The following is a 24,090-nucleotide window of genomic DNA, read 5'->3' as shown; positions in this document are numbered from 1 at the left end:
GCAAAAACCCTCAACAAAATATTAGCAAACTGTGGGATCTAAGCCTCCTCTCAATTTAGAAGTAGAGTAGACCTCACCATCCCAGGGTCCACAGGATGGAGGAATAAAATATGGATTAGAGTGGGCTTACTGGTATTCTACTATAGAACTATTATGACTCTAGCAGTGGAAGAAATTGTATCATTGATGTGGAGACAGTGGCCACAGTAGTTGCTGAGGGCAGGGAGAGCGAAGAAGAGATGTGATGTCAGGGCATTTTCAGGACTTGGAGTTGTCCTGTGTGGTACTGCAGGGACAGATGCTGGACACTGTATATCCTGCCATAACCCACTGAATGGACTGGGGGAGAGTGTAAACTACAATGTAAACTATAATCCATGTGGTGCAGCAGTGCTCCAAAATGTATTCACCAAATACAATGAAAGTGCCACAGTGATGAAAGAGGTTGTTGATGTGGGAGGAGTGGGGGGGTGGGAGGGTATAATGGAATCTCTTATATATTTTTTAATGTAACACTTTTTGTGATCTATGTATCATTAAAAAAAGACAATTATTTTTTTAAAGTATTATACAACATGATCAACTGAGATTTATTCCAGGCATACAAGGATGATTAAACATTAAAAAAAATCAATTAATGTAACTCAGCACTTTAATACAACAAAGGGGAAAAAAACACAAGATAATTTCAATTGACACAGAAAATACAGCACACTTCATAAAAAAACACTAAGAAAAAGAATGCAAAGAAAAAAAAAAACACTTAGAAAGCTAGGAACAACATGCCAAATGGCATAAATGAAGAACCCATTACTAATATCATAACCAGTGGTGAAACACTGAAAGCTTTCCTTCTAAGACCAGGAACAAGACAAGGATGCCTACTGTCACCACTGTTATTCAACATTTTTTTCTGGAAGTTCTAGCCAGAACAATTAAGCAAGAAAAGAAACAAAGGCATCCAAATTAGAAAGGAAGAAGTGAAACCTTCCCGATGTGCTGAAGTCATTATCCTATATACAGAAAATTCTGAAAACCCCACAAAAGAGCTACAAGTAATAAATTCAACAAATTGGTAGGGTACAAGATCAATATGCAAAAACCAGTAGTGTTTCTATATACTAGTAGTGAACAATTTGAAGAATTCAAGAAAAAATCCATTTATAATAGTAACTAAAAATATCAGATATCTAGGAATAAATCTAACCAAGGATGTAAAGAACCTGTATACAGAAAACTACAAAGCATTGCATTAAGCTTTAGGGGAATATAAATCAAAAGTATAATGAGATACCATTTCACACCCACTAGAATGGCTACTATTTTAAAAAATGGAAAATAACAAGTGTTGGAGAGGATGTGGAGAAATAGGAACACTCATTCATTGTTGGCAGGAGTTTAAAATGGTGCAGCCACTGTGGAAAACAGTTTGGCAGTTCCTCAGAAAGTTAAGTATAGAATATGACCTGGCAATCCCACTACTAGGTATATACCCAAAAGGATTCAAAGCAGAGGCAAGAAGAGATATTTGCACATGAAAGGTCATTATTCACAATTGCCAAAAGCAGCCAAAATATCCATAGCTGATGAATAAAAAATCAAAATGTAGTATATACATACAATGGAATATTATTTAGCCATAAAAAGAAATAAAATCCTGATATATGCAACAACATGGATAAACCCTGAAGTCATCATGTTGAGTGAAAATAAGCCAGAAACAAAAGGATAAATATTGTATGACTTCGCTGATATGAAATAATTAAAATAAGCAACGTCATAAAGTAAGAAACTAGGATACAGGTTATCGGGGGCTGTGGTGGGTGTGGAGAATAGAGAATTAATGCTTCATTGGTACAGAATTTCTATTTGAGGTGATGAAAAAGTTTTGGTAATAGATGGTGGTGATGGTACTATAACATTGTAAATATAATTTACACTACTAAGTTAAATATCTGAATATAGCTACAAGAAGAATATTTAGATTGTATATATGTTAGTAGAATAAAATTTTTTAAAACATAGAGCTGTACAACAGAAACAGTGAACTCTAATACAAATTATGGACTATAGTTTACAGTAATATTCTGTCATCAATTGTAACAGTTACCAAACTAAAGCAAAATGCTAACAATAAACTGCATGTGTGAGACAGATGTGTAAGAACTCTGAATTTTCTGCAGGATTTTTTTGTAAACGTACAACTTCTCTAACAAGAAAATTATCAAAAAATTGAACACCACAGCACCATTGTCATCTCTTTGTGCTAGAAACTAAGATATACAAAGAGAAGAAAAAAATGTAGAGACAACAGAAAGGGAATACAGCTACAGAAAACACAGTGGTTATTCATCTCCTTTCTATTTTTCATTACTGTGTACAATGATTTTTACAAGATAAAGTACAAGAACAGGTGTACTGCATAGAGAAAAAAGAATGTGAGCTATTAACCCAGGATATAAGAGCACTGTCAGCAAAACATTGTCTTCCGCCTAATTTTAAATGACAAGGAAGTGAAAAAATAAAAAAGAATATTTACTGTAGCAACTTGATTTAGTCCACTCAATAAATACTTTATTGTAACCAAAGCACAATTACATTTTGATAGGTTGGCCAAAATTCCCCACATAATTTTTTATATTTTATTTTATAGCCTTTTAATTTTTACGTTTAACATACCACCTTACCGGAAAAAAAAATGACAGTTGTAATGCTTACTCTTATACATTTTAGCAGACACCACATATCCAGCAGGAGTTCCCAGAAGTGCCCATAATACATCACAGGGCATTAAAGCATCTCAGTTGGGTAGATGAAATAAAACCAAGGTAACCTAGATGTAAAGGCACAAAAAAGAAAAAAAAGGATTTTCAAAACAATGACAATAATTGCCTCAAAAGTACACAGGACTTTATATTAAAGTACAAACTTATTAAGACATATATAAAAGAATGTGCGAGGAAATTCTCTGATGTGAGTGGTAAATGACACTGCAAAAAAATTCAGTTTAAAAACTCTTTGAAAACTTTTTCTTAATGAAAGGTCTGATTTTCAATATAAGGCAAATGAAGTTAGTTTTGGAGTTGAATTTGTCTTTATATTTACTGCTGTTTAAATCAAATTAAAACAAAATATGTCCCCTCTTCCTACCCAAATACAACAAATCATTTTTCCTACATGAATTTTCTACCATCTTGTTTTACTCAATGTAAGAAATAAAAGAATCAAAGTAAGACTTGGTCCAAGGAAAATATAAACTTAAAAGCTGAATACTGAAGTTATCTTTGACATCTGAAATGCCTAATTATTATAAGGCACTTTTTACAGCTTTGTTTATGAACATCACCACTCTGACTATCAAAAAATGAGGATCTCAATTTTTAGTTTATAAATCAAAGTAGCTAAGGATCATCAGCCACTGTAAGGTTACTAAAGATGCCATTGCATTTATACATCTAAAGACCAGCACTTAAGTTTGCCATAGAATTTTAAAATGCTAGCCTTTGAGTTATAAACTCTTTTAGCCTATTTAAAATGACTTTACCCATTTACTGACTTTTGAGAATGCACCTATTTTGCAAAGCAAGGAATGTATATTAGACTTTACAATAAATTATTCAGAACTGAAGATATAGGAAACATATTCAGACTGATATCCTTAATTTGAGAAGACTGAAATGTAAATGCTAAAAAATACTAATTTCCTTAAGATTTGGGATATAATTTTTGAAGTCTTTTTTGTACACATAATTGAAAGTTAAACATATAGCTGTAGTTCATTATTTTTCTTCAATAGAATTTTACTGAAGTATATCATATATACATGCACATATATAAAAGTTATTAACTTTTTATCTGAGAATCATCACATAAGTAATAAACATCATTACCAAAGCTTGTGTTCCTTGGCCCATGAATACTTAAAGCAACATTCCATTCCTTGGAGGCTAAATACATCTCCAGGAAACAGCTTCCAACCAAACTCCTCCTTGGGCATTTTTCTATTCATTAGAATGTCTTTAATAAACAAATGGGTTACTATAAGAGAAAGTTATAAGAGCTCTCAAAGTAAATGAACTGAATTTTCCTCTAAAGACAGAAACAAACTGGAAACAAATGGCTCATTATGGATTTAGCAGATCTCTAGAAGGTACATGATCCTGCCACATAAATGAGCTTCTCCCTAACACAGTTTTTCATTGGAGGGAGTGTATTAATTATATAAAGCATATAACTGGCTTGCTCTTTGTGAAGAAAACAACCAAAGTACCTGCAAAAGTATTTAACATACTGAAGAAACTCAAATAATTTTATACAGATTGAAAATTCATAATACAAAAATGATTATAAAAGATTCAATACAGTACAGTATACACTATGTAAAACTAAATTTATCCTAAATTATAGTTTTGTAATACTTTGAATAGTTATCTCATTCCAAATTAAGGAAAATCTTTAATAAGAATATTTTGAGAGTCCAGGAACAAATACAAAGTAATATAACAAAAGAGAAGTGTATTAGGTTTCTCCAGGGAAAAAGAATCGACAGGCAATATATAAAGTAAATATTATGAGATTTTTTTATAGGAATTGCCTCATACAGTTGTGCATATGGACACTTCTGAATTCCATGGGGCAGGTTACAAGCTGAGAACTCTGATGAAGGTTTTGATTAATTTCCCAACAGAAGCTGGCTGACTGAAGCAAAAACAGAAATTCTTCTTTCTTTGCTGAAATCATCTGGTCTCTCTTTAAGCTTTCAAATAACTGGATGAGACTTCTCTCATTGCTGAAGGCAATTGCTGAAGGCAATCTCCTTCATTGTTTGCAGATGTGATCAGCCAAAGATGCAATCAAATGACTAATGACTTAAGTCCACAAAATACCCTCACAATAACAATCAGATCAGTGTTTGCTAGAACAAACAACTGGACACCAAAACCTAGCCAAATTGACACATGAACTTAATCATCACAAGTAGATAACAAACAACTCTCTAATAAACTCACCTGTACTTTCAAAAATCTACAGAATTCTAGTGGAGTGGATATAGCTCAACAGTAGAGCACGAGCTTCAGACATATGAGGTCCCGGGTTCAAACATCAGTACCTCCTAAGAATAAATAAATAATCAAACAATCAATCAATCAGCTATTTTTTTTAAAAAGTCAAGGAGGAGCAATATGGTAGCACAGTAAGGTGCTCCAAGAAGTCAGCTCATCCTACAGGGCAGTTAGTAATCACCCAGAACTATATAAAGCACCTATTGGAGGGCCCAGGAGAACAGAAAAGTATCCTTCAACATCCTAAAAAGTATGAGAGGAGGAGACTGCCGATGTGCAGAGAAGATTCATGAGTAGGACACTCCATGCCACAGAGGCCAGTGCCCACAGTGCAAGTCACCTCTGGAGCAATTCCATGGCTGGAGTTGGAAGCTGCATTTCCCAGAAATGCGGGAGGAAAACACAGTTGGGCACCAACTTCAGCTACTGATTAGTAAAATTCGGCTGACTGAAGTATAACCCTAAGAACAGCTAATGTTCGAAGCTGTCCAAGTTGGAAAAAGGTGAGTAGTTGCCATTTTAACTCGGCCTCCAGCATTAGGGGAAGTGGGACAGACTGAGAATCCCGGTGCTGGTAGGAACCAGCTTCTTTCCATCCAGATCAGATTGCAGCCCTAGCCTAAACCCCAGCCCCACCTCCAGCAAGGAGGAAGCTGGCAGGACCTGGACCAGCCTCTCCTGGTATCTGCAGGCACTTTTGGCCAGCACAGACTGAGTAGTGGGACATCTGGAGCTCCATCTCTGTACCCCAATAGGATAGGAGAGGAACTCTGTTTCCTCATGCTCTCTGGACAACTACAGGCACTTTCAGCCCACACAAACTGGTTTATTGAATGCCTTCAATTCCATCTCCACCTCTGCCTGCCCCCCATATGATAAGAGGGTCTGGTGTTTCCTCAGCCTCTCAGGGCAACTGCAAATGCCCAACTCGATTTTTGGGCACCTGTGATCACCCCCACCTCCAATAGGACAACAGAGGGACTGTATTTCCCCAGCCTCTCTGGGTAACTGCACATGCTTTTGGCTCACACAGACTGAATAGTCAGATGCCTGTAGCTCCATCCCTGCCCCCAAGTAGGATAGGAGGAGAGCTGGGTTTCCTCAGCTTTCTGGGCAACAGCAGGCACTTTTGACCTGCACAGTAAGGACTGGTGGATACCTGTGGAAACATCCCCAGCCCCCAAAAGGAAAGGAGGGGACTGGTGTTTCCACAGTCTTTGCAGGTAATGAAAGACATTTTCAGCCTGCATGGACTGGACTGTTGGATGCCTATGGATTCACTCCCACCACCCAATAAGATAGGAGGGGAATGGTGTTCCCTCAGCCTCTCCTATCAATGGCAGGTACTATTGGCCTACAGGGACTGAACTGTTGGGCACCTGCAGATCCACCCATACCCCCTAATGGGAAAGGAGAGGACTGGTGTTTCCTCAGCCACTCTGGGCAACAGCAGGCACTTTCAGCCTACACAGACTGATCTGTTGGACATTGGTGGTCCCAATCCCACCCCGTAAAGGGCAGTAGGGACAGTACACCCTTAGTACCTCAGGGCAACTGCAGGTGTATTCTGCCCACAAAGATTAGATTGTTGGGCACTCCAGAGAGTCCATCCCCAGCAGAGGAGGGCAGTGCTACATCAGTCTACCTGGACAACTGCAGGCATTTTGGACCTACATAGCATAGATTTCTGCCCAAGCCTGCAGCTCTATCCTCATCCCAGATAGGGGAGGATGGGGCATGAAGCTTCATCAGTCTTTCTGGCAACTACAGACAGTCTTGGCCTGCATGATTTGGAATATTGCACACAGCTGTGATTCTGTCCCTACCCCTGGCAGGTGAGAAAGGTGGGAGAAGATTCATCAATTATTAGGGAATGAGGGCATGTTGAGCCTCCACAACTTACAGCACCCTACTACATCTTTGGCTCCTACTACAAAATCAGCTGTTTCCATGCTAGTTGCCTGTAACAATCAGCAAGGGAAAAAAAGGCAAGAAAGCCCTAAACTAAAGAGAGAAACTGCACCCAGAATAAATATATAGAGTAACACATATGCCAAGACACTAACAAAAAATTACAAGCCATACCAAGAAACAGGAAGATTTAGCCCAGTTAAAGGAACAAGATAAGCCTCCAGATAGCATAAAGGAGTTGAGACGACTCATCATAGATGTTCAAACAAATCTCCTCAATAAATTCAATGAGATGGCTAAAGAGATTAAGGATATTAAGAAGATTTTGGGTGAGCACAAAAAAGAATTTGAAAGCATATGTAGAAAAAGATTAAATCTTATGGGAATGAAAGGCACAATAAATGAAATTAAAAATACACTGCAGGGAAGGCAGATGTGGCTCAAGCAACTGGGCTTCCATCTACCACATGGGAGGTCCCAAGTTTGGTTCCCGGAGCCTCCTAAAGAGAAGACGAGCAGACTCAGAGAGCACACAGCAAATGGACACAGAGAACAGAGAGCAACTGCAAAACAATGAAGAGGGGGAATAAATTAATTAAATAAATCTTTAAAAAAAAACACTGGAGTCATATAACAGGAGATTTGAGGAGACAGAAGAAAGGAATGGTGAGCTTGAAGACATTGGCCTCCAAAAGCAAACACAGAAAAGAACAGATGAAAAAAAAAAGAATGGAAAAAATTGAACAAGTTCTCAGGGAACTAAGAGCCAGGAAGAGACATGCAAAAATGAGTGAGATGGGTATCCCAGAAGGAGAAGAGAAGGGGAAAGGGCAGCAGGAATATTTGAAGAAATAATGGTTGAAAATTTCCAAACCCTATTGAAAGACATAGATATCCATGTCCACGAAGTACAACATACTCCCATCTAAATAATTCCAAATAGAACAACTCTGAGACACATACTAATCAGAATGTCAAATGCCAAAGATAAAGAGTAAATTCTGAGGGCAGCAGAGAAAAGCAATGCATAACATATAAGGGCTACCAAATAAGATTAAGCACTGATTTCTCATCAGAAATCATGGAAGCAAGAATGCAGGGGTATGATATTTATAAGACACTGCAAGAGAAGAACTGCCAATCAAGAATCTTATATTCAGCAAGATTGTCTTTCAAAAATGAGGGCGAGTTTAGAATATTCACAGATAAACAGAAACTGAGAAAGTTTATAACAAAGAGACCAGTTCTGCAGGAAATACTAAAGGGAGTGTTACAGCCTGAAAAGAATAGACAGGAGAGAGAGACTGGGAAGAGAGTCTAGAAAAGAAGATTGCATCAGTAACAGTAATGAGAAGTGTCAAAAGAGTGGTGAAAATAAAATATGAGAGATAAAGCTCAAAGGGCAAAATGGGTGAAATAATAACTACCTTTACAGTAATAACAATGAATGTTAATGGTTAAACTCTGCAATCAAAAGACAGACTGGAGGAATGGATGAGAAAATATGAGCATGATATTGAAACAGTCATCAAACAGCCTTACAGAAAGAAAAGCCAAGGACCAGATGGTTTCACAGGTGAGTTCTACCAAGCATTCAAAGATGATTGAATATCAGTCTTACCCAAGTGCTTCCAAAATATTGAGCAAGAAGAAATGCTATGAAACTAATTCTATTAAGTTAATATTACCCTAATACTAAAACCAGATAAAGATATTATGAAAAAAGAAAATTACAGACCAATTCTTTAATGAATACAAATATAAAAATCCTCAATGAAATACTAGGGAATCAAATCCAACAACACATTAACAGAAGTATTCACCATGATCAAGTGGGTTTTATACCAGGCAAGCAATGGTGGTTCAACATAAGAAAATCAATCAGCATAATACACCACATTAATAAATCAAAGATGAAAAATCACACGATCTTATCGATTGATGTAAAGAAGGCTTTTGACAAAATACAGCAGCCTTTCTTGATAAAAATACTACAAAAGATAGGAACTGAAGAAAACTTTCTCAACGTGATAAAGGTTATATATGAAAAACTCACAGCTAACATTCAGTGGTGAAAGACTGAAAGCTGGGAAACGGACTTTGGCCCAGTGGTTAGGGCGTCCGTCTACCATATGGGAGGTCCGCGGTTCAAGCCCCGGGCCTCCTTGACCCATGTGGAGCTGGCCCATGCGCAGTGCTGATGCGCGCAAGGAGTGCCCTGCCACACAGGGGTGTCCCCCGCGTAGGGGAGCCCCACGCGCAAGGAGTGCACCCATAAGGAGAGCCGCCCAGCGCGAAGGAGGGAGCAGCCTGCCGAGGAATGGCGCCGCCCACACTTCCCGTGCCGCTGACGACAACAGAAGCGGACTAAGAAACAAGACGCAGCAAAAAGACACAGAAAACAGACAACCGGGGGAGGGGAGGGGAATTAAATAAATAAAAATAAATCTTTTAAAAAAAAAAAAAGACTGAAAGCTTTCCTATTGAGATCAGGGACAAGAGAAAGATGCCCATTGTCACAGCTTTTGATCAATATAGTGCTAGAGGTTCTAGCTAGAGCAGTCAAGCAAGAAGAAGAAATAAAAGGCATCCAAATCAGAAAACAAGAAGTAAAACTTTCACTATTAGCAGATTATATGATCCTTTATCTAGAAAATCCTGAAAATTCTACAACAAAGCTGCTAGAGCTAATAAACAATTTCAGTAGAGTCAGGGTACAGGATCAATACACAAAAATCAATCATAATTTGCAATCTGAGGAGGAATATGGGGGAAAAATTCCATTTACAATAGCAACTAAAAGAATCAAATATTTAGGAATAAACTTAACCAAGGATATAAAGCACTTGTATTTGGAAAACTACAATGCATTGTTAAAAGAAATTGAAAAAGACCTAAATAATTGGAAGAACATTCCATGCTCATGGATTTGAAGACAAAATATCATTAAGATGTCAATCTACCCAAATTGACATACAGATTCAAAGCAATCCCAATAAAATTTCCTCTAGCACTTAAAAAAAAATTTTAAGATACTTAGATTACATCAATGTTACATTAAAAATATAAGGGATTCCCATATGCCCTGCTCACCATACCACTCACATTTACCCACATTAACAACATCCTTCATTAGTGTGGTACATTCATTGCAATTGATGAACACATTTTAGAGCATTGCCACTAAGAGTGAATTATAGTTTACATTGTAGTTTACACTCCCACACAATTCTGTAGGTTATGGCAAGATATAGAATGGCCTGTATCTGTCATTGCAATGTGATTCAGAACAATTCCCAAGTCCTGAACATGTCCCTGTATTACACCTGTTTTCCTGCTCCCTGACCCCAGAAACTTAAGTGGCCACTGCTCCACATCAATGATATAATTTCTTCCACTGCTAGAATCACAATACATCTAGAATAGAATACCAGTAAGTCCACTCTAGTCCATAGTTCATTCCCCAATCTAAGAGGGGGCTAATTGAGAGGGGGATTCAATCCCACATGGCTGATGGATAGGACTCTCTTGCCTGCAGTTGTAGACTCTCTTGGTTCATTGGTATGGTGACTGTCTATCAACACCTCCTTGTTAGTTGTCTTCGGTGAGTCAAATGAATTGGAGAGTAGGTATTGCAACTCTGATAAGGCTCAGGGCCCAGCTGGTGCATGGACAGCCCAATGATTCAAGTCTCAATTCCACAAGCATTTTTTAATGGAAAGCACAATTATCAAATTATGGACTTTATATCATATTACCAGCTACAGTGGTAAAAACAGCATGGTATTGGCATAAAGATAGACACATAGACCAATGGAACCAAACTGATGGTTCAGAAACACCCTCACATCTATGATCAAGTGATTTTGGGCAAGCCTGTCAAACCAACCCAGCTGGGGCAGAACTGTTTATTCAATAAATGGTGCTGGGAGAACTGGATATCCAAAGCCAATAGAAAGAAAAAGGATACCTATCTCACACCTTATACAAAAAATCAACTCAAAATGGATCAAAGACCTAAATACAAAAGCACAAATCAGAAAGCTCCTAGAAGAAAATATAGGAAAACACCTTCAAGACCTTGTGGTAGGTGGTACATTCTTAAACCTTACAACAAAAGCATGCACAACGAAAGAAAACATGGATAAACAGGACCTCTTCAAACTTAAACACTTTTGTGAGTCAAAGGTCTTCATTAAGAATGGGAAAAGGCAGCCCACTCAATGGGAGAAAATATTTCGAAACCACATATCTGATAAGTGTTTGATTTTCATTCAATATAAAGAGATCATACAACTCAACAATAAAAGAGCAAGCAATCCAATTTAAAAATGGACAAAATATTTAAATAGATGTTTTTCCAAAGAGGAAATACAAATGGCCAAAAAATCACATGAAAAAATGTTTCATATCACTAGCTATTAGGGAAATGCAAATCAAAATGACAATGAGATATGTCATACTGCATAGAATGGCTAGTATCTAAAAAAACAGAAAACAATAAGTGCTGGAAAGAATGTGGAGAAATAGGAACATTCCTTCACTGTTGGTGGTATTGTAAAATGGTGCAGCCCTGTGGAAGACAGTTTAGCGGTTCCTCAGGAAGCTAAATATAGAACTGCCATATGATCCAGTAATTCCTCTGCTAGAAATATATGCAGAAGAACTAAAAGCTGTGCTGCAAGCAGACATCTGCACACCAATGTTCATAGGGGCATTATTCACAATTGCCAAAAGATGGAAACAATGCAAGCATCAATCAACTAATGAATGGATAAACAAAATGTGGTATGTACATATGATGGAATACTAAGCTTCAGTGAGAAGAAATGAAATTAGGACACATATGATAACATAGATGAATCTTGAAGACATTATAGTGAAGTAAGTCTGACACAAAAAGACAAATATTGCATGGTCTCATTAATATGAACTAAATAGGAAGAATAAATGCATGGAATTAAAAACTAGAGCATAGGTTATTAGGAGTTGAGAGGAGGGTTGAGAAGAACTACTGATGCTTAATGTATGTAGAAGTTTTAATTAACTTGACAGTAAAATTGCAGAAATGGATAGAGTTGATGGTAATACATTATAGAGTAGCAGCTGGTTTATAAATTGGATTGTGGCTGAAAAGGGTAGTCTATGGATATAACTGTCAATCAAAAGAAAGCTAGAGAATAATCTAGGAACTGAATAACACAGTGAACCCAGAGGTGGATGAGAATTATGGTTGTTGGTAAAGATGCAAGAGTGTCCTTCTGTGAGCTAGAGTAGATATACATTACTATTGCAGGGTAGTGGGAATGTGGAGAAGCATGGGAGAAATACAATTGGTATAGCCTATGGACTGTGGTTAACAGCAACACTGTAATATCCTTGCATCAATGCCATATATATACTGTGTTGATAATGGGCGGGGGGGGGTAATTTAAAAAGTGTGCCAAATGTACGCTATGAACCATGGTTGGTGGTAATAGTCTGATGATATTGTCTTATAATCTGTAAAAAATATTCCACCATGGTGTGGTATGTTGGTGATTGGCTGTTGTATGGGAATTCTACACATATGCATGATTGTTTTGTAAGTTCACAACCTCTGTAATAAAAACATATTTTTAAAAATAGGGGAGTATGCCGAGGGATTACTACCAAGTACCAGCTGATGATGTAACTAGAAAATGACCTTGAATAAAAGGGTCAACTCAGACCAGCAGAATATCTCAGTCTACATATAACACCAGGAGTTAAAAATGATTTTTGACCTGAACAAAAGTGGGAAATGGAAAGGACAAATGAGTTTATATGGCTATGAGTCTCCAAAAAAAACCGGGAGGTTATCAGAGGGGTTGCTCTTATGCACACCTGAGCAGAGTCCCAGAGACAGAGTGGATACAACCCCAGGTATTGGTTCTTCTGAGGGTTACAGAGACCCACAGGTTCTATGGTCATGGCAGATGGAGTTCAGTGCCAAGTCAGAGGGCCCAACTTTGGAGTTTGTGTTTCTGTGTGATGGAGCTGGACTCAGATGTGATCTTTGTCTACAAGCCTCTCCTGCTACTTTTAACGGAACTGTAGTTGGTGCTGGGGTTTAATTATACCCAGGGGACCTGAATCTCTGGACAGACCATGTGATAGCCAGGCCCTGAGCCTCTACAGACTTGTAACTCTTACATTCTGGTTTATTGAACTTACCCCACTCAGCTAACATGGAGGTGAAGAAGGTCAACCACCACACAAGGGAGCCAAGAGTGCCTACAACTGAAAGCAGGAGAATTGCATCCAGCATGCATGTGGAATCTAAGCCCCCTGTTGATATAGATGTGGAGTGGACACAACCATTCTAAGGTCCACAGGATGGAGGAATAGAGTATGGATTAGAGTGGACTTACTGATATTCTATTCATGAACTATTGTGATTAGTAATTGAAGAAAATGTGGCATTGGTGTGGAGAAAGTGGCCATGGTGGCTGCTGGGGGTAGGGAGTGGGAAGAAGAGATGTGATGTGGGGGCGTTTTCAGGACTAGGAGTTGTCCTGGGTGGTGCTGCAGGGACAGTTACCGGACATTGTATGTCCTCCCATGGCCCCCTGGGTGGACTGTGGGAGAGTGTGGACTATGATGTGGACCATTGACCATAAGGTGCAGCGGTGCTCAGAGATGTATTCACCAAATGCAATGAAATGTCTCATGATGATGAAGGAGGTTGTCGTTATGGGGGGAGGAGTGGGGTAAGGGGGGTGGGAGGTATATGGGGACCTCATTTTTTTTTTAATGTAACATTAAAAAATAAATAAGAACAAACAAAAAAAAATAGGGGAGTAGATCTTGCTCAAGAGGTTGAGCACCTGTTTCCCACATGAGAGGTCCTGGATTCAGTCCCTGGGGCCTCCTAAAATGAAAACAAACAAAAAAACCAACTCGGGGAGCTGATGTGGCTTGGTGATTGAGCACAGGCTTCCTGCATATGAGGTCCTGGGTTCAATCCCCAACCCCAGTACTTAAACTAATAATAGTAACTGGGTGGGATGGGGGAAAATACACCTAATGTAACATATGGACTATAATTAGTAGTTATATTTTGATGATGCTCTTGCATAATTTTAACAAATATTTCACAACAATGTAAGGTGTTGGTGGAGAGGTGCTGTATGGGACCCCTGTATGATGTTATGCATGTTTACTTTGTAAGTTCACAACTTTTACTATACACGTATTGTTTATGTATGTTCATTTTTGGATGATAAACTTCAATAAAAATATTTTTTTTAAAAGCTACATGTGTCATTCCCACCTGTGGCTATAGCACTTGACAGGCACATTTTTTTTAAACTGTTTTTTTTTATTTATAAAGAAGCTTTACATTACATAAATGTTACATAAAAATATAAGGGATTCCCATATACCCCATTTCCTCCATCTCCCACACTTCCCCAGATCAACAACATCCTTCATTAGTTTGGTACATTTGTTAAAACCGATGAAACCATATTGAAGCATTGCTACTAACCATGATCTACAGTTTATATAACAATTTACACTCTTTGACAGGCACATTATACCAATCCCTCATACTAAAAAAAAAAATCTATACAATTCTGTACTTTCACTTTGATTATGTTAACCACACAAAAAGATAAATATATATTCTGTCTTGGTATAATATAAAAAATTACTAGGCATCAAACATGTGTTGTATTCAAGGTACTAAACTCCAAGTAGAAATATAACACTGAGAGCTAGTCAGAGTAGTCACTCAAATATATGTTGAACCAAATATGTGCATTTTTAGTTTACCAGGGAGCCCATCTATTCATATTTGACAATATTTTTATGAAGAATCCTTAATATGATCAGTTACCGTTCCAGATAAGAAAATAATAATAACAAGGGAATTCAAAATATTAGAAATTTTAAGAAGGAAAAAAAGAGAGAAGTTAAATCTCTAGTAAATTCCCAATTCACCAAATTAAAAATAAGACAGAATTAGAAATTAGTGATTTCAAAGAAAGAACATCTAAACTGGAAAATTCAGGAGAACAGAAAAAGAAGAGAATGGAAAAAATGGAACAGGGTCTCAGAAAAGTGAATGACAATGCAAAACACACAAACATATGTGTAATCGGTGTCCCAGAAGGGGAAGATTATAGAAAAGGGACAGGAAAAATATATGAGGAAATAATGACTGAAAACTTTCCAACCCTTATGAAAGATATAAATATCAATATCCAAGGACAACACACCCCTAACAAAATAAATCCAAAGAGAACTAGTCCAAAACACCTGCTATTCAGCATGACAAATATCAGTGATAAAGAGGATTCTTGAAACAGAAAAAAAGCAATGCATCACTTACAAGGGAACCTCAATAAGACTAAGTGCCAATCTCTCAATCAGAAACCATGGAGGTGAGAAGAAAGAGGTATGATGTATTTAAGTGACTGAAAGAAAAAAACTACCAGCCAAGAATTCTTTATGTGGCAAAACTGTCCTTCAAAAATGATGGTGGGAAGCGGATTTGGCTCAACGGATAGAGTGTACACCTACCACATGGGAGGTCCAGGGTTCAAACCCAGGGCCTCCTGACCCATGTGATGAGCTGGCACACAGCGCAGTGCTGATGTGTGCAAGGAATGCTATGCCCCACAGGGGTGTCACCTGCATAGGGGAGCCCCACGCACAAGGAGTGTGCCCCATAAGGAGAGCTGCCCAGTGTGAAAAAAATGCAATCTGTCCAGGAGTGGCACCGAACATACGGAGAGCTGATGCAGCAAGATGACGCAACAAAAAGAGACACAGATTCCTGGTGCCACTGACAAGAATATAAGCAGACACAGAAGAACACATAGCAAATAGACACAGAAAGCAGACAACTGGGGGCGGGGAGGGACGGGGAAGGGGAGAGAAATAAAATAAAAATAAATACATCTTTAAAAAACAAAAAAAAGCAAAAATGATGGTGAGTTTAAAGTCTTCATAGACAAACAAAAACTGAGAGAGTATGCAAAGATGAGATTTATAAGAGATACTAAAGGGAGTGCTACAGCCTGAATGGAAAAAAACAAGGATGAGAGACTTGGAAAAGAATGTAGAAATGAAGATTATTAGTAAGGGTTACACAAAGGATAAAAAGACAGACAATAATAAGATATGACAACAGAAAGCCAAAGGATAAAATGGATGAAATGAGTAATGTCTTTACAGTAATAACATTGCACATTAGTGGATTGAATTCCCCAATCAAAAGACATAGATTGACAGAATGGATTTAAAAATATCCATCTATATGCTATCTACAAGAGACTCACCTTTGATGAATGGATACAATCAGGTTGAATGTGAAAGTTTGGAAAAAGATATTCCACACAAATAGTAATAAAAAAAATCTGGAGTACCAGGCAAATTAGACTTTTAATGCAAAATTGTTATAAGAGATGAAGAAGCTCATAATATATTAATAAAAGAAGCAATTCACCAAGAAGAAATAACTATAAAAAATATTTTTGTACCTAACCTGGGTGCCCCAAGTTACATGAGGTACACACTGGCAAAACTAAAGGGAGAAATAGATGTCTCTGCAATAGTAGTTGGAGACTTCAATACACAACTGTCAGGAAGTGGTTGTGGCTCAACTGATAGAGCATCTGCCTACCATATGGAGGGTCCAGGGTTCTCCTGACCCATGTGGTGAGCTGGCCCATGCGTAGCTGCTGCCACGCACAAGGAGTGCCATGCCACGCAGGGGTATCCCCCACGTAGGGGAGCCCCACGTGCAAGGACTGTGCCCCACAAGGAGAGCTGCCCCATGCAAAAAAAAGCACAGCCTGTCTATGAGTGGCGCCACACACATGGAGAACTGACGCAGCAAGTTGACACAGCAAAAAAAAGCAACACAGTTTCCCAGTCCTGCATGACAAGAATGCAAGTGGATACAGAAGAACACACAGCAAATGGACATAGAGAGCAGACAACAGGAGGGAAGGGGAGAGAAATAAATAAAATAAATCTTTAAAAAGTAACTGGACTAAATCTAATAGACATATACAGAACATCATACCCCAAAACCGCAGGGTATACGTCTTTTCAAGTGCTTGGTGATCCTTCTCCAAGATAGATCATATATCGTGTCACAAGACAGGTTTCAATAAGTTTAAAAATATTGAAATTATACAAAGCACTTTCTCTGATCATAATGAAATGAAGTTGGAAATCAATAATGGACAGAAGAAGGGATATGGAGATTAAACAACACAATCAATTGGGTCAAAGAAGAAATTGCAAGAGAATTCAGGGAATATCTTGAGAGGAATGAAAATGAGAGCACATCATATCAAAACCTATGGGATGTACTGAAGGCAGTGCTAAAAGTGAAATTTATAGCTCTTAAAGCTTACATTTAAAAAGAAGCAAGAGAGCAGGGCCAACCCCACAGGACCTGCTGGCCAGTGTCTGCCCATGCCCAGGAATCAGGGATGTCCTACAATCCCAACCCCCCCTAGCAGCACACCCAGATCCAGTACCCCTGAGCCTGGCACCCCAGTTCCCACAGCTGGAATTATCCCATCACCATCTATCACGGTCCTAGGAGATGCCACCTCCTTTATACCACTGTTTAATGACTTTGGGCCACCCTCTATGGGCTACATGCAGACAATGAAGTTCCCTGGCACCGAGGACTCCCAGAGCACCTACATGGAACTGCTGTCAGTCATAGAGGAGATGGGAAAAGAGATCCAGCCCACTTATGCTGGCAAAAGGAGCACTATGCAGTGCATGAAGAGAGGCATCATCCATGCCTGGGTCCTAGTCAAAGAGGGCCTGGCTGAGACAGAGCAGAATGCCTGCATGTAAAAGGAAGCATTGCTGCCTCTCCATCTTTACCTTGCCTTACTGCTGCAGAGCAACTGCTTCTTCCTGGCATTCACCACGAGTTGCACTTCCCATCCCGGGCTTCCTGTCCTGCGTCCCTGGTGGATGCCTTCCAGGAACTAGGAAACAACTCCCACTCCAGTGAGCAGCAGTAGCTGTGGCCCACAGCAATAGTTAGCAGTGAGGTCACCTGTGAGTCCCACCCATGACCTACTAACAGCGTTGATCCAGCTGGAGCCTTCTTCCTCAGGCCGCACCACTCAGCACTCCTTGTAGCACTTCTTACCACTTTGTCCCTGGCTCCTTTCTCTCTAAGCAGGGCCTAGGAAGGCCTGTCACCTACCTGCCTTGACTCCTGGGCCATAAAAACTCTTTTCTCAGTGTGTCTTTTGCTAAATAAACCATTTTTTGTATAAATAAAAAAAGAAGAAGAGCTGAAATCAAAGAACTAATTGCACACCCAGAGAAACTGAAAGAAAAAACTGTAAACTAATCCCAAACAAAGCTGAAGGAAAGAAAATTACTAAAGAGTAGAGCAGAAATAAATGAAATTGAGAACAAAAGCAAACAATAGAATCATAGAACCAAAAGTTGGTTCTTCGAGAAAATAAATAAAATTAACAAACCCTTAGCTAGGCCAAACAAGAAAAAAAGAGCAAAGATTCCAATAAATAAAATCAGAAATGAGAGGGGGGCATTACCACTGACCCCAAAGAAATAAGAGAGATCATAAAAGGGTACTATGAACAGCTGTACGCTAACAAACTAGACAATGTAGATGAAATGGAAAAATTCCTAGGAATGTACAAACAACCTACACTGACCCTCAAAGAAATAGAAGACCTCAGCAAACCAATCACAAGTGAAGAGATTGAAATAGTCATCAAAAACCTGTGTGGTAACTTATATAATTGTACAGGACAAAGTGTAAACTATAATGTAAACTGCAGTCCATGGTTAGTAGCAATGCTTCAGCATGGGTTCATCAATTTTAACAAATGTACCACACTAATGAAGGATGCTGTTAATGCAGGAAAGCGTGGCAGGAGGAGGGAGTGCAGCATATGGGAATCCCCTATATTTTTTATGTAACATTTATGTAAAGTTTCTTTAAAAATAAAAAAATTACTGAAAAAAAAACCTATGTGCAAGAAAAATAAAAGAAACAAAAAGAAAAAAGAAGAAAAAAACTATGTAGGTCTTATGTTCATCATGAAGAGCTGACATTTATCCACCCCAACCTTGAGCAGTTTTTGACCACCCTGGGAGAAACCAGCCTGGATGGGGCTTCTTTCCATGATCTCTTGAATTTTTTGTAATAAGTAAGTGACAAGGAGATTTTTTGCCCTTTCTGGACCCTTTATTCTGTTTTCTCAAGTGTACTGTTGTAGCAACTCCATCAACAGCCTCCGCGTGAGAGACCTGGCACAGTTACAAAGCCCCAAGTAGGACCACTCATTAATGGACTGTACCATCAGCACTGGGAAATCCCAGAACTAGGAATATGGAAGTATTAACAGAGGAGATAACGGACTCATGCAGGCATATATACTTTGGACTCTTCTGTAGCTGCCTGAAAAGTAACTGAATTCCAGATGGTATGAATTCCAGTGATCTCTTTTTTTCTCTCTCTCTCTTTATTTTTTCAATGTTACATTCAAAAAATATGAGGTCCCCATATACCCCCCAATCCCTTCACCCCACTCCTCCCCCCATAACAACAACCTCCTCCATCATCATGAGACATTCATTGCATTTGGTGAATACATCTCTGAGCACTGCTGCACCTCATGGTCTATGGTCCACACCATAGCCCACACTCTCCCACAGTCCACCCAGTGGGCCATGGGAGGACATACAATGTCTGGTTACTGTCCCTGCAGCATCACCTGGGACAACTCCAACCCCTGAAAATGCCCCCACATCACATCTCTTCCTCCCACTCCCTACCCCCTGCAGCCACCATGGCCACTTTCTCCTCGTAAGTGTTTCCCAGAACAAGCTTGCATATTACAGGCAATATTGATCACAGAGGAGATCTTAAAAGTGGCAAAAAACAGAGATGTGGAATGATGGAAAACCTGGAGACAACCGTACCAAAAGAGTGAGAATTATGAGTCAAATTGGTGAGGTTAACGTTTCAGTTGGTGTGTGTAACTTGGTTTTCTCAGTGTATCTTTTCATACCTCCAGATGGCAATACCAAATTAACAAATGAAAATTCTTAAGAGTTCTATTCAATTTGCTAATAATTAAATAAGCACTTATATATGTTAATGAATACTCCTGGAGCCCAAATTAAGAAAAGCCAAACAGGATGAGAACGGTCATATAAAAACCTGACTAAAGAAACTATTTTAAGGGGAAAAAAAACTAAAGAGTTTGTCCTTAAATATTCCATAATATTTCTATAGCCTATCCTATCCCAAGAGTCTTCTAACATTGACTGAATTTAAGTGACACATTAAAACCAGTCTAGGGGGAAGGAGGTGTGGCTCAAGCTATTGGGCTCCTCTCTACCATATGGGAGATCCAGGGTTCGATTCTCAGGGCCTCCTGGCGAAAGCAAATTGGCCCAAGCAGAGTGCTGGCCCACACAGCAAACTGGCCCAAGTAGAGAGCTGCTGCAGCAAGATGACACAACCAAAAGAAACACAGAGGAGAGACAATAAGAGACGCAACAGACCAGGGAGCGGAGGTGGTGCAAGAGATTGAGCACCTCTCTCCCACTCCAGAAAGTCCCAGGATCGGTTCCCAGTGCCACCTAAAGAGAAGACAAGCAGACACAGAAGAATGCACAGAAAATGGACACAGAGAAAAGATGGGGGGGGGGGGGGGAGAAAAATAAATACATCTTTTTTTAAATTTTTAAAATAATAATAAAACCAGTCTAGGAAACTATGGGAGATGGTCTTGTTGTAGAAAGATAGGGAAGATGTGGGTTTAGCTTAGAATTCTGTCTACCAGGCCTGGAAATGAAAAATGATAGGGACAGAGTAGAGGAGATATAACTCAGTGGTTGAGCGTGTGCTTCACATCTTAAAAAGCAACGGGTGTGGTCCAGTGGTTGAGTGCATGCTTCACATATATAAAGTCCTGGATTCAATCCCCAGAACCTCCTTAAAAAAAAAAAGATAGGGATAGAGGGGATAAACAGAATAAACCTTGACTTGCGTAGTCTGTCCTATAATTCTCCAATTAAACTTTAACAGTTTTGAGATGAAAGTAATTAATAAGCCAATGGCCAAATTTCAGTAAGTAAAGAAAAAGATCAAGATCAAATTTAGTAGAAAAATAGTTTTTTACCGGTATTACTGGAGTTTCTTTGTGGTAAACAGTATCTTTCTAAAACAGAAAAACATTAAGGAGAAATTAAATGTATACTCTACTTATGTATTTGGGGATTGTATACAATTCTTTTTTTTTTTTTGGTTTTTATTTATTTATTTATTTATTTTTAAAAAAGGCTTTCATTACATAAATGCTACATTGAAATATAGGGGATTCCCTTTTTGCTCACCTCCTCCTCCCCCCCATACTTTTCACAAATCTTTCATTAGTGTGGTACATTTGTTACAATTGATGTGCATATATTAAAGTATTGCTACTAACCATGCTCTATAGTTTATATTATGGTTTACTCTTTTTTTTTTAATTTTATTGACTTTGTAATAATATTACATTAAAAATATATATGTGAGGTCCCATTCAACCCCACGCCCCACCCCACCTCTCCCCCCGCCCCAGCAACACTTCCTCCCATCATCATGACACATCCATTGGATTTGGTAAGTACATCTTTGGGCACCTCTGCACCTCATAGTCAATGGTCCACATCATGGCCCATACTCTCCCCCATTCCATCCAGTGGGCCCTGTGAGGATATACAGTGTCCGGTGATTGCCTCTGAAGCACCATCCAGGGCAGCTCCATGTCCCAAAGACGCCTCCACCTCTCATCTCTTCCTGCCTTTCCCCATACCCATCAGCCACCATGTCCACTTTTCCCAATCCAATGCCACCTCTTCTATGTGGACATTGGTTTGGTTGTGTCCATTGCACCTCTATGTCAAGAGGAGGCTCAGATTCCACATGGATGCTGGATGCAATCCTCCCACTTTCAGTTGTAATCACTCTAGGCTCCATGGTGTGGTGGTTGTCCTTCTTCAACTCCATCTTAGCTGAGTGTGGTAAGTCCAATAAAACAGACTGTAGGTGCTGGAGTCTGTTGAGGCTCAGGACCTGGCTATCACATTGTCAGTCCAGAGATTCAAATCCCCTAAATATATCTTAAACCCCAACATTAACTGCACCTCCAGCACATTAGCATGAAAGTCTTATGAAGGGATATCCCATCTGAGTCCAGATTCATCACACATAAACACCATTTCCAAAGAGGGGCCATCTGACCTGGTAGTTAACCCCATCGGCCATGACCATAACTCCCATGGGTCTCTTTAGCCCTCAAAGGAACCAATATCTGGGGGTTGTATCTGCTTTATCTGTCTCTCTGACTCTGCTCAGTTGTGCATAAGGGCAATCCTTCTGCCAGCCTCCAGACTCTTTTTTAGAAACTCATAGCCATATAAACTCATTTCTCCTTTCCATTTCCCCCTTACTTTAGGTCAAACAGCATTTTAAAGTCATGTTATTTTATGTAGACAGGGATATTCTGCTGATCCACATTGAACCTTTCGTATAAGGTCATTTTCCAGTTGCATCATCAGTTGGTAGTTGATAGTGGTCCCTTGGTGCCAGGGAGGCTCATCCCCGGGTGTCATGTCCCACGCTGGGGGGAAGGCATTACATTTACATGCTGAGTTTGGCTTCGAGACTGGCCACATTTGAGTAACATGAAGGCTGACAGGAGGAAATTCCCAGGCACAATGTTGCTCTAGGCCTTGTTCTTATTTTGAGCTTATCAGCTCACAAGCATAGTCATTAGCATCAGGGGCTCACTGTTGAACCCTCACTCCCTCCCGGTCCCCGCCACTGCACCTAGGGGACTGTTGCTGCTCCCCTAGGGACCACGACAGAGCATCACTGGCCAGGAACCCAGTACCCCCCCTGCTGTGGTTTTTAATTGTTACCACTATGAGTATATCCAAACATTACCATGCACCCTGGACATATGTTCTGTACAGCTCCCTGTCAGCCATATATCACCTGTCAATGGCATCCCATACCAGTATCCCTCCATTGCCATTGTTGAAACACTCTGTGATCCAGAACTCCCCAAAATTTGAAGCCCAATATAATGTCAGGGTCCCTTACTAGGGAATGGCATATAGCGATGGGTTTAAAGGTTAGATAAAGAACACGTGTTTACATGGAAAAAATTCTACATCCTATCTTTTCCTTTTTTTTTTTTCCCCCTAATTATTCAGCTTCTCTTCACAGGAGCCCTAGACCACAGCAATGCATATATATAATGTACAGCACTCCCATACATCCACCACAAAACCTTTTCCCTTCCACAGTGCTACTCTTACACCCTATTCACATCATATTTACTTAACGTGATGTATAGAGTCTGAGACACAAGCTTTCTAACAAGGTGATATCTGTGCTTACATTATGGTGCATACTTTAGGATACACAGTTTTTTACATTCTTAGTTATCCTATGTTTTACATTATGGTTTACATTATCAGTTTGTCATCTCCTATATGTTATGGTGTAATATTACATGTTTTATATCAATCCTTGTGTACTCTCAAGAAACTCCTCTCTTACCCCCCATTTACCTTGGTTCCACACATTTAACGTCCATTTTCCCTTCCACCTTGGTGCCCACAGTGACAGCCAACCTCCGTTTCCTGAGGAGCCACTTCCAGATATAGATGGAATAGTGTTCAGGGCCTAACTTGCTCAACTGCCCCAATGCCCTGGGAGCCACCCTTTCTCTCGAGGGATACAGTTCCCTCTATTTGATGGCATTAGTCCTCCCCAGGATGTGGGTCCACCCCCACTCTCACTACTTGGGTTTCTACCCCATGGTGTCACCCACTCTGGCAGAATGAGCATTTAGACATTCCCCAGGAGCCCGTCCTGCATCAGACCCTCCCCTCCGAGCATTCTAAACAGATAACCCTCTTTATTATATTTTGATATGATTTTCTCGGCATTTTACTCTCCACCAACACCTGACCCTTTCCTGTGTTCGTATGCTACCCCTCCCTCCCCCCACTTTTGGGCAATGTTACCCATCCGTCCCTCCCCAGCCACCCTCAAACCCGCAAAGCCCCA

General features: G+C 39.5%; 1 long non-coding RNA gene across 2 annotated transcripts in view; it reads right to left on the bottom strand.

Moving 5' to 3' along the window:
* Positions 1-530: 530 nt before the first annotated feature.
* LOC131277268 (uncharacterized) overlaps positions 531-24,090 on the bottom strand; it is a 175,114-nt gene continuing 151,554 nt past the window's right edge. Inside the window, exons 2-3 of one of the 2 annotated variants that reach the window (XR_011648016.1) lie at positions 5,010-5,113; positions 531-2,833 (exon numbers count right to left, since the gene is read on the bottom strand). This is a non-coding gene — a long non-coding RNA (uncharacterized lncRNA). The remainder of the gene's footprint in view (positions 2,834-5,009; positions 5,114-24,090) is intronic. The other variant, XR_011648017.1, reaches the window with a different exon arrangement.

Source organism: Dasypus novemcinctus, chromosome X (assembly GCF_030445035.2).
Source record: "Dasypus novemcinctus isolate mDasNov1 chromosome X, mDasNov1.1.hap2, whole genome shotgun sequence".
Lineage (NCBI taxonomy): Eukaryota > Metazoa > Chordata > Mammalia > Cingulata > Dasypodidae > Dasypus > Dasypus novemcinctus.
The sequence above is the reverse complement of the archived record's forward strand: the minus strand, read 5'-3'. Positions and strand labels throughout refer to the sequence as shown.